The 10,130-nt window shown below is 43.4% G+C and overlaps 1 protein-coding gene across 2 annotated transcripts in view; it reads left to right on the forward strand.

Moving 5' to 3' along the window:
* LNX1 (ligand of numb-protein X 1, E3 ubiquitin protein ligase) overlaps positions 1–10,130 on the forward strand; it is a 69,324-nt gene that overhangs the window by 14,176 nt on the left and 45,018 nt on the right. The gene's annotated exons all lie outside the window — the stretch shown is intronic.

The following is a 10,130-nucleotide window of genomic DNA, read 5'->3' on the forward strand; positions in this document are numbered from 1 at the left end:
GCATCTGTGTAGGTGAAGGCACTCACAGTTATGGTCTTTGAGTTCAAAATAAATCAGAAGAGAATAGACCAAAACAGGACAGAGCATTTAATAAGATATATAGTGTACGTATAAACTTGCACTTAATATGTTGAGCTGACAAAGCAAATAAATGCAAAGTCCTACAGATCTGCCTTTTTTGTAATCCAGGCTTGAATAATAGTAACATGACCCAAGTGAACAAAAGAAATTTATAAAGGGAGGCTGAGATCAAGTAACCCTCTTCTAGAGCTGATGAACTGTAATCCATACCAGATATTTCCAAAACACTTTTGCTCCTGTTTCACCTACTTCACAGCACAATCTGCCCGTCTTCCTTTTCCCTTCCCTTCCTTTTCCCTTCCCTTCCCTTCCCTTCCCTTCCCTTCCCTTCCCTTCCCTTCCCTTCCCTTCCCTTCCCTTCCCTTCCCTTCCCTTCCCTTCCCTTCCCTTCCCTTCCCTTCCCTTCCCTTCCCTTCCCTTCCCTTCCCTTCCCTTCCCTTCCCTTCCCTTCCCTTCCCTTCCCTTCCCTTCCCTTCCCTTCCCTTCCCTTCCCTTGCCTTCCCTTCCCTCTTCAGCAGAAGCAGATGCTGAGTTACATCCCTCATGTTTTTGCTAACTCAGTATTGCAGGGAGGTTAACAGTCTCTTTCTCAGAGAGAAAAAGCACTTCACAGATTCATGATAGTCTCCTTGCTTTTTGTTAAGGTCTGCTAATTGTTGTTCAGATCTTCCTGTGCTTCGTGTCTCCTCTGTTTTTCAGATCCTCAGCAAATAGAGGTTGACAGCCAACGCAAAAAATACGATAGTGATTTTGTGCCCTGTGGTGCTTTACAACACCAAGAGAATTCACAGCTGACAGCATAAAGGTTTTTTTGTCTGTGATGAGCGAGCTTGATTTGCTTGCCTGTTGGGTAAAAATAACAGTTTGCTTTTAAATAAGTGCTTATCTTTTTGCAGTGTTACATAAACTCTCCTGACACTACCTGCCAAGTGTGACTCAGCTGCTTCTGCCCTATGTATGTTTTGAGAGAAGATGCGGGTTTGAAACTCTCTAAATAGGAATCTTTCTGTTGGTTCCCTTGACTTGACTTGTAATGCTCGTTCAGTCTCTGTCATCACCAGTGCCAGGCTGTGTTTTGGTTTCTTTAGCCATTTTCCACCTGGCTGCTCCTGGCTACCCTAAATCTTTGTCTTTGCTTTGCTTCCTCTCAATTCCTGTTTACCCCTCAGCTCTTGCCTCTCCCACACGTCTAACCCACTCGGTACAGCAGTACCAAGGGATCAAGATTAGCAGGGAAGCACGGCCTTGAACATTGCACAGCATGACAGCAGCATGTTTCTTCTGTCTGGTGGAGGAGAACTGAACTGGTTTAAAAATATAAGGCACTCTTGGACACAGACTCCATTGTAGTAAAGGCACAGAGTCAAGGTCAAATAAGGACTGAGTATGCTGGTCCTGAATTTAACTGTGGTAGCTCAATGGAGATCACCTCTCCGTAATTTCAAAGTCACTTGAACCTGGTAAGTTCAATCAGCCCATGGAGAGGCACTTCTGCTGGGGCTGCATGAGCCCTGTCCTCCTCCTTGTAGCAGTGGTGAGGCCCCATCTGCACCCTTCTCTTGTCCCCAAACACCTGACTGATCTGTGAAATAGTCAGTGAAAGGGCTTATTCCCTTGAGTGTCTTGTCTTGTTCAAGGAGAGTAAGGAGGAAAGGGATAGAGAGAAGGGAAAAAGAGAAACTAGCTGACTTTGATCTGTCGGGGCCCTGTGTGGTTATCTCCAACAATGCTGAGCACACCGAGCCATGTGTCTTCCATCTCCTTGCACTACTGCAGTACTGCAAAACTCTGAGATGGTTATGCTTCTTATTTTAAATTTATGGATTACTGTATGAGTAAACTGTGAATTTAAGCTGTGGAGCTTAAGTTCAGCAAAACACATGGAGCTGAAGGCTAAATACAAAGAAAGCTTTATGGATTGACCAGGTTTGGTGAGACTCTCTTTATATTAACTTCACTTCAGCAGTCCTGGTGAACTCTAAACATTTATCGGTTAGACTAAACATAGGTTAAGCCAAGCTGTGAAATAGCTCAGTTGTAGAACTGACATCTAATCAGAGTTTTATCTACTGATCCTCTGCCTAGTTAAATTACCACCTGGACTGAAATCCTTCGAAGAGTTGCAAACTGTCCTACAAAACCCACTACAAACAATGAAAATAAAATAAGCCAAGAAGTCATAAGTAAGTTCTCCCCCTATATTGTTCAATTCCTCTTACTTAGCTGATTTGTTTGGTTCGAGGACCTCATCTCTAGTTACTCTTTCTGCTATTTCAGTACTCAGACAGAGGAAGCTATGGAAGATGGAAGAAGTGAAAAGACTAATACCAATGTGCTTGATTTTTTCCTCACTTAGATTAGTTCTATACAGATATTATCCCACTGACTTCAGCAAATGAGTCTCTTGATTTTCATTGGAATGTATTAGGAAGAAAATGAGGTCTTGCATACATGGGCAAACATCTATTTTTTACATATATATAGCAGAGAGATAGAGAAGTAGAGATCCGAAAAAATATTTTAAGGGAAAACCACACTGATTCACACCACACTGTTTTTAGCAGAAACAGCAATTTTAAAAACCAGAACATCCCTTGAGGGCATGTGGGTGAAGGAGTTGAAACAATACAAACAAAATGTCATAGACTCCAACTTCTGCAATCACTGTTACACCTCCCCCCCTCCCCAAAAAAAAAAAATCCCCACACCCCTGTGTGGGAGCTTTGTAAAACCTCAGACTCCACTTTTCCTGTCCCTTGTGACAATGGTAGCTCCGTGACAACAGATCTTACAAAATTGTGACTTTTCTCCTGTTTTTTTGTTAAAATTTATCTCCCAGCATTGGCAGGCACAAACTCCATGACTTTAACGCTGACCAGAAAGTCCCTTTGAAGCAGGATTTTTCAGGAGAGTAGCAGGACTGGTGAGAAAATAGCGACCCACCACTGAATGGTCAGATCTGCAGCTAAAGGGCGAGAGTGCGGAAAGGTCCCTGTTTGTCTCCAGCCTTGAGTCTAGTCCTTGTAAGGGTCATCCACATCACCACAGAAGGCTTCAAGGGGTTTAGAGGATGAATAGACTTGCTGCTTGTCTCAGAAGCTACTGAAGAAGCTGAACAGTGTAGCCATAGGCTGAGGATGGATCCTGTTCCCCTCTCATCACACCTCTGGTTGACCACAGTGATGGGGATGAAGTAGGAATCGTTTTGGTGTCTCCATTTCACCTCAGTGTCCCGGGCACAAGGAAGCAGAGGGTTCAGGTTTGGGTTTTTTCTGTTGACTGCAGGGAAATTCAGGGCTTACAGTTTGGGTCTTCTTCATTCAAAAAGCTTCTGTGCGATTTTTTCCCCATCTCCTGGCAGTGCTCGAGAGTGGGATAGGTCTGGCACCGTACGACACTCCTCCCTCCCTTTGTCCCCATCCTCCCACCTGGGGAGGCCCTGGGTACTGAGGAGGACAGGAGGCAGCCCTGTGTCCACCTGAGAGCTGCCGTGGCTGGCTGCGTGGGCATACACCAGCAGGATTTCAAAACGACCTTGAGATCATGTTTTGCCCCCGAAGGTGCGTGACGTCCTGCAGAGTCCAGGGACAGCGTTTCGCTATTTGTCTGTGGGCGCTGGTGAGACAACTGGCCCTGCACAGACCTTCCCTGCGGCGGGGCAGCTTGCGAACGGAACAGACAAAAAGAGAGAGGTGAAGCCATGGGTATGGCCTGAAATCCTCCTGCTGACGTTCCCTGGACGTGGCTGTGACCAGGCAGGAGAGGGCTGATACAGGGCTATCTCAGCTGCAGCATTTGTGCTGAGACACGCCTGTGCTCTCCTTTGTCAGAGAGAAACAAGGAAACTGGATCCTAAGTGATTTTATAATTTATATGTCTGTTTTTCAAGTGGTGTTTGCTCTTTGTAAAGTTAGTCAGACCTGGGCTTCCTGAGCAATGTTTTCAAGAAAAGATTATCACCGTGTGAAGCATTATTCTGGAATCACCTATTGTGCCATCCGCCGATGACAACTCCCCCAGCACTTTTTTTTCCTCTTTGACATTTCCAAAAAGAACAGCTGTGCTGCCTACAGTCCCCTGCGCCAGGGAAGCAGTTGCTGATGTTATCCGCCCCTCCCTTCTGACTGCTTTGCAAAGAGCGCTCCTTCCAGGTCTTCTGAAATAGTCACGTTAAAGAGAAATGGTCCTCGTCCTTGCAAGCCAATGGTGAACTGTCAGGTCCAGGGCTGAGCACAGAAATTTGGGTGATCCATGATTCTGCATCTTTAGCAACGCTTGGATGCAGCTCGAGTTTTGTTTCCAGTCCCAACCCCTTTTGTGCTTTTAGGAGGTAGATGGGTGTCTGTTATTTTCATTACCCTCTCTCCTTTTTCCTAGAGATGCTGAGGTATCTGAAGGGGAATAAAAGTGCCGTTCCCTCTATGGGACTGCTTTTATTCTTATTGTTTTTTGTGCTATGGCAGTTTAAAGAACCCACAAATGAGCCAAATCTGTATTGTGGGAGACATCGAACAAAAACATAGTAAACCCTAAGGACTTTTTATTATCCACGAAATAAAGCAAACCTGTAACTTGTTTTCAAGATGTGGCACGGTGAGGGGTAGACCTTGGCTCTCACAGAGCTCCAGAGATTGAACTACAGGACAATATCACCTCTTAACTGATCCTGAACCACCGCTAGACACAGCTGATCAAATGAATCACCTTTTACGGAGTTAGGTTCTTTTATAAAGGATGCTGTCAGAAGTGTCTGCCTACTGAGTTGGGACTTTTTTTTACCCCTAAAGTTTTATTACGGCAACAGAGTTAAAATAATACTTTTAAGATGTTTATTAAGAGCAAACAAGTTATCAAAGGAAAGAAAAAGTTGATCTATTTTTCCCCCAGTAACAGAAGGGTCTCTTGCTTCACTTCCCTGCGTTACTTATGTCCATCATCAGGAATGTCTGTGCTTCATTACACCTCACTCTTTGTGGGCTAAAGAAATGGGCAGGTACCTTTGTAGACTTGAAAACAAGCCATAATTGTTCTGATACCTTGATTACACATGGCCACTACTAGTGTGAAGAAAGGAGCTCAGGATGCAGAACCTGGAGTTACAGGGTGTAGTAGCATCGGGAAACTAACACCTAAAATTGGCACTGAGAGCTCCCACAGTTTCCATTTGGCACCCAGAAGAAAGGGCAGGGAAGAAAGGGCAGAAGTTATCCCAAAAAAGATGAATCAAGCACCCAGGGAAGTTAATCCATAATAAAGCTGGGTGTGAAGCGACAGTACTGTTCTTACTCTAGGGTAGCTTTTCTGGTGAATGCTCTTACTCTGGAACAGGGATGTCTCTATGGAAGCTATTCTTGGATGTGTGTTTCTACACATATAATACACATAGTGTGGCTAAGGCATCATTCCACAACCACTACAGTAATCACGTACTTCTGTGTTGCAGACAATCCCTTAGCAAGCAGCACCATCTCTGGAGGCTGACGTGGTTAGCCTTTACAGAACAGTATGTGCTCAACTTTGGAAGGTTTCCTTAATGCCAGTATCTAAGGACTCAGCAAACCCTCCCACGTGATGCTGTAGCATCTTCAGTTTGCTTTTAAGGAAATGAGAAAATAATTTGCCATGGGGCTGTTCTGTTTACAGTCACGAAATTGTTAGGTATTTCTTTCCCTTTCTTCCTCCTCCTCCTTTTCCCTCTGTATTGCACCCTTATAAACACGCGGTGCTGAGTGTCTGGCTTTGCCCTTCCAGGAAATGAACTTTGTTCAGGAGCAGTTAAGGAGTTCCTCAGAAGGTACAACCAGCTGAAGATAGGTAAACCACCAACAACTGGCCCAAGGCATTGCAAAAAAATACTAAAACAGAGACCCATGTCTCAATTGCTAGTATAAATATTTAAATGCACTACCAGTTTTGTTTAGTCTGTCTACTCAATTTTTTTTTATCCTCAATGTTCCTGTCAGGCTGGGGCGGATATTTTGGAACCAGAGAAAATTTTCTCATTGTAGCTGTAAGATTATTCTGTATTAAAAAGCTGGTCAGTTTGGCTCAATGAGCTGTCTGCATTGACAGGCTGTTGCGGTAATATTTACATGAAGCAAGTAAGATTTGCTTTATGTATGTCTGAATCTGGGCTGCCAGTATGTCCAATGCCCCCAGCATGCTGCTGTCTGCTGGACACCAGTGCAGATGTCCAGCTGGAGACCCTGTCTGTTGGTGATTGCTTGGGTCACCTTGAGTCATGACGTGGGTAGTGCCTTTGCTGTGAAAATTAGCAGGTGATGAGGCACGGAGTGAGCACGCTGCTGGAGGTTAGATTGCCAGCTCCCTTCTGAAGGACCAGGGTCATCTCAGTTTGAAGAAGACAGACATAATTATCCCCCTTTCAGAGCCAATAATGAACAGACATCATTTCCTATGCCACCTTGGTTTTCCTTTAGGGGGTCCGTCATCACTGCTAAATTGTGACATTAACAAAATCACAGCCATGGGCTGGAACAGCCTCGGGCATGGAGGCTGAGTCACCCAGATGCCACAACCTGTCACAGAGAATTCATGATTTGGATTCATTTCAAGGCAGCCTCTCCCACGGCAGCCTCCACCCATTTTGTGGGAGCAGCAAGGTCAAGCAGAATGTGCCCTCTCCTAGGACAGCAAGGGCAAGGTCACCATCTTGGACTACCAAGGGGAATACAATTGTAGCTCATGCTCAAGGTTCAGTTCTCCAAACCTGCTGCCCAGGTTTGCCCATGGTGTTCTAGGTGCCCAGCTGCATCCGTGATGTTTATTTTTTAATTTTGAAAGTGAAAATAGTTATTAGAGCTTGGATATCGGAATTCCCATGGCTGCAGCGGCATAAAAGGGGGAATGAAAGAGCAGCTTCCTAAAGAACATTTTGAGATTTTTTTCTATTTCTTGTATTTTAGTAGGAAGAGTACGTAAGTTAATGTGTTTTGTAACAGGACAGTATGAGATGACTGCCTCTTACCCTGAACTTTTTGTAATTAATTGAATAATTAAAAAAAAAAACAGAGTGAAAAATTTTTGTTATTTATACTATGCAAAAATAGCATGAAATCTGAGAGAGTAGAAGTGACTAAGAAAACCTAAAGAAACCTGTAGCATCTGCAAGCTACAGAGTATGAAGAAGCAGCAGCCATAGCAACTTGGGCTTAAAGTAAGATATGGTGCAAAAGTTATTTTGTCCTTCTCCTACTTTTTTACAGTGAGAACAATCATTCACTGGAACAACCTCCCAAGGGATGTGGTAGATTTCCCATCACTGGAGGTTTTCAAGATGCGATTGGAATGCTAGATAATCTCATCTAGGCTCCCTTTCCCATGAAAGGTTGGACCAGATGATCTTTTCAGGTCCCTTCCAGGCTAAGCTGTTCTGTGATTTTGTGATCCTTGCCTTTGTCAAGGAAATCCATTTTGTGTTGTTGGTAATAAGGTACCCACTTCTGAAGACATCTTCTGTAATTAAGGGGTTCTGGGGTTGGATTCCTGCTTCCACCCTAGTTTATGCATTTTATCCCTTGATTCATCAGTTAAATCCTGGTTGTGTAAGAAAACAAGACACATTTCTATGGAGAGGTTCTCAACCTATACTTGAAGCCTCAAAGGTCACTTCTTCAGCTTCAGACTGAAGAAGGGTTTGTGTGCCTAGATGGTATTGCCATTTTTTTCCCAAGACACTGGTCGGATTAACAGAGGACAGTGCCTTTTCTTATGTACCTCTCCCAACTTCAACTGAAAAGCCACAGCAGCATTTGAAGCAGGACTCAGATTGTCCCTCCCCAGGCACCAATTTTTCAGTTGGCAATAGCGTTGGGCTCCCTCTTGCTTAATCCACCTCTCTGAATAAGCTTCAGCAGGGGAAGCAGGGATCAGCCTTACCCCAACCTGACCTGAGCTTTAGTGGTTAGAGCACTCCTGAAAACTGAGGTGTGAGGGTGTGAGCTCTGCCAGCCTCCCTTGCCAAGTGACTGCTGACAGTGGTGCACGTACAACAGGAGAGAAAACCGCTGCATTTTTGGATGCTTTCCATGGTATTGAGGGCAGCACTGCCTGTAGGTAGCTATGTGGGGAGAAGGCTGGATGGATTGAGCTTTTTTCAGATTTGGCTAAAGTAATTCAGGTTAAAAGTATTTCTGATAGTTCTGTTAAAAAATGGTGATTCAAAAAAAGTGTTTTTCACAATTCTTACAGCATAAGTGAGTATTTCCGACCATGTGAGCTTTCAGAAGACTGTAAACAACATTCCAGCCATACTTGTGCTGTGGCTGGATATGGACTTTCTGGAGCCTTTAAATGCTTTTACAATGTGTGTTTGTTTTAATGGGAGAGTGAAATATCTCACTGAAATATCTCATATTCAACTGGGTGGAACCCCTAAAACCACAAGCAGTGAAGATTTTTGCATGTCCAATGGGTTTGGGAAGTTTCGTTCCGAAAACTGGCTCGTAACATCCCTCTGATCCATCCTCTTCCACCCATATGTGCAAAGGGGACAACTGCAGAGCCAGGAGGAGTAGAAGCCAGAATGGTGTTTCTCTAGCAAAACATACTGTTGGCTACATTATCTTCACAAAAAACTAGTGTAATGAGATATTTAGTCAACAGTGTGACTTATGTACTTCTTATGCCAGTGTCAATACTCATTTAGGCTGAAATCCTGGAAACTGAGCTTTGTGATACACCAGGAAATGTTGTACTCTTCCTTCCCCACCCCTACAAGGAGCTCGTGTTGGTTTAGAGTTTTAAGACACAGTGATTCATTAGTCACATACAGTTCACTTCTTACAGGACTGATTCGGGGTCCTCATTGAATATCAGACATTGGATTTGATAAGACAGGTGAACTACTTTTTAAAATGGGAAACATTTATGACATCTTAAGACGCTACTTAGTCATGGTGGCAGAGATGTTTGCTCAATACTCAGATGGGCATCTGACAGGGATCTCTGTCATTTTTCAACTTCTGAGAAGGCGTGCTGAGACCTCCTTTTTCTGACCTTCCCCATGAGGAAGCAAGTATGTGTTCAGAGCTTGATGTGTACCAAGATATGTTAGCAATGTAATTTAGATACCCATGCTGACCTAAAAGGGATCTTATGGGACTTTTGGGTCACTGAGGTCAGAGGCAAGTGCCACCAGAGCTAGAGCTGTGGGTGGCTCTCCATAGCATGTTCTGTCAATAAGAGAGCATAAAGACAGCATTCGTTATTTACTGGCTGCAGCCCCATTGTTTCCTGTAGTTTCAAATTCCAGTGGAGAACATATTAGTAAACGCAAGCCTTGGGTTGAAAACATCTTGAAATTGAATGCAATGTTCCCTTTTTATTATTTTACATCTAGGGACTTATGTGCCTGTGTCACTGCTTTGTGCCAACAGAAGCCTCAAACCTGCTCTCAGCAATGCTGGCTTGTTGAGTCTGTGACATAGCAGATATTGTAATTAGTTTTATTTTAAAAAGAAATGTGTGCTAAGTATGTGTAAATACAAAGTTTCTGTCTGGCAGGCTCTTCTGTCTTGTAGCAGCAAGAATCGAGTTACATTGATATTGTCACTCTTGTTAAAAAAACAAAACCCCTTGTCCCATTGCAAGCATATTTTGCTCACTGCATCATAAAGTTTTTATAGCAGAGGTGGGGATAGTAGAAGGGGAAGACAATGCTGAGATACTAAGTCTCCAGGAGACTAGTTATACCTGTTGAATATAATCCAGTGATCAAAACACTGAACAATAAACATGAAAAACACATGAATCAATAGATTGAATGCTTGTTCTTAACATTAATTATATGTATATCCACAGAATTTGAAAAATGCCGTGTATTGGATTGTGTGAGGTATAGCATTGCAGTGCCTTAAGAATTTCTTTGTCCTTGCACTTGTTATTTTTGTCACAGATAACTTGATTTTAGGAGCATTAACATTTTTTGAGCCTTTGTGTATATATATGCTGTGAATTTCCGTAGGCTCATTTTTCAGTTAAGGTTCTAAATGAGGAATATATTCAGTGATCCTGCTGCAGCCTCCTTG

The sequence above is a fragment of the Pygoscelis adeliae genome, unplaced genomic scaffold, assembly GCF_000699105.1.
Source record: "Pygoscelis adeliae isolate BGI_AS28 unplaced genomic scaffold, ASM69910v1 Scaffold21, whole genome shotgun sequence".
NCBI classification, from domain to species: Eukaryota; Metazoa; Chordata; class Aves; order Sphenisciformes; family Spheniscidae; genus Pygoscelis; species Pygoscelis adeliae.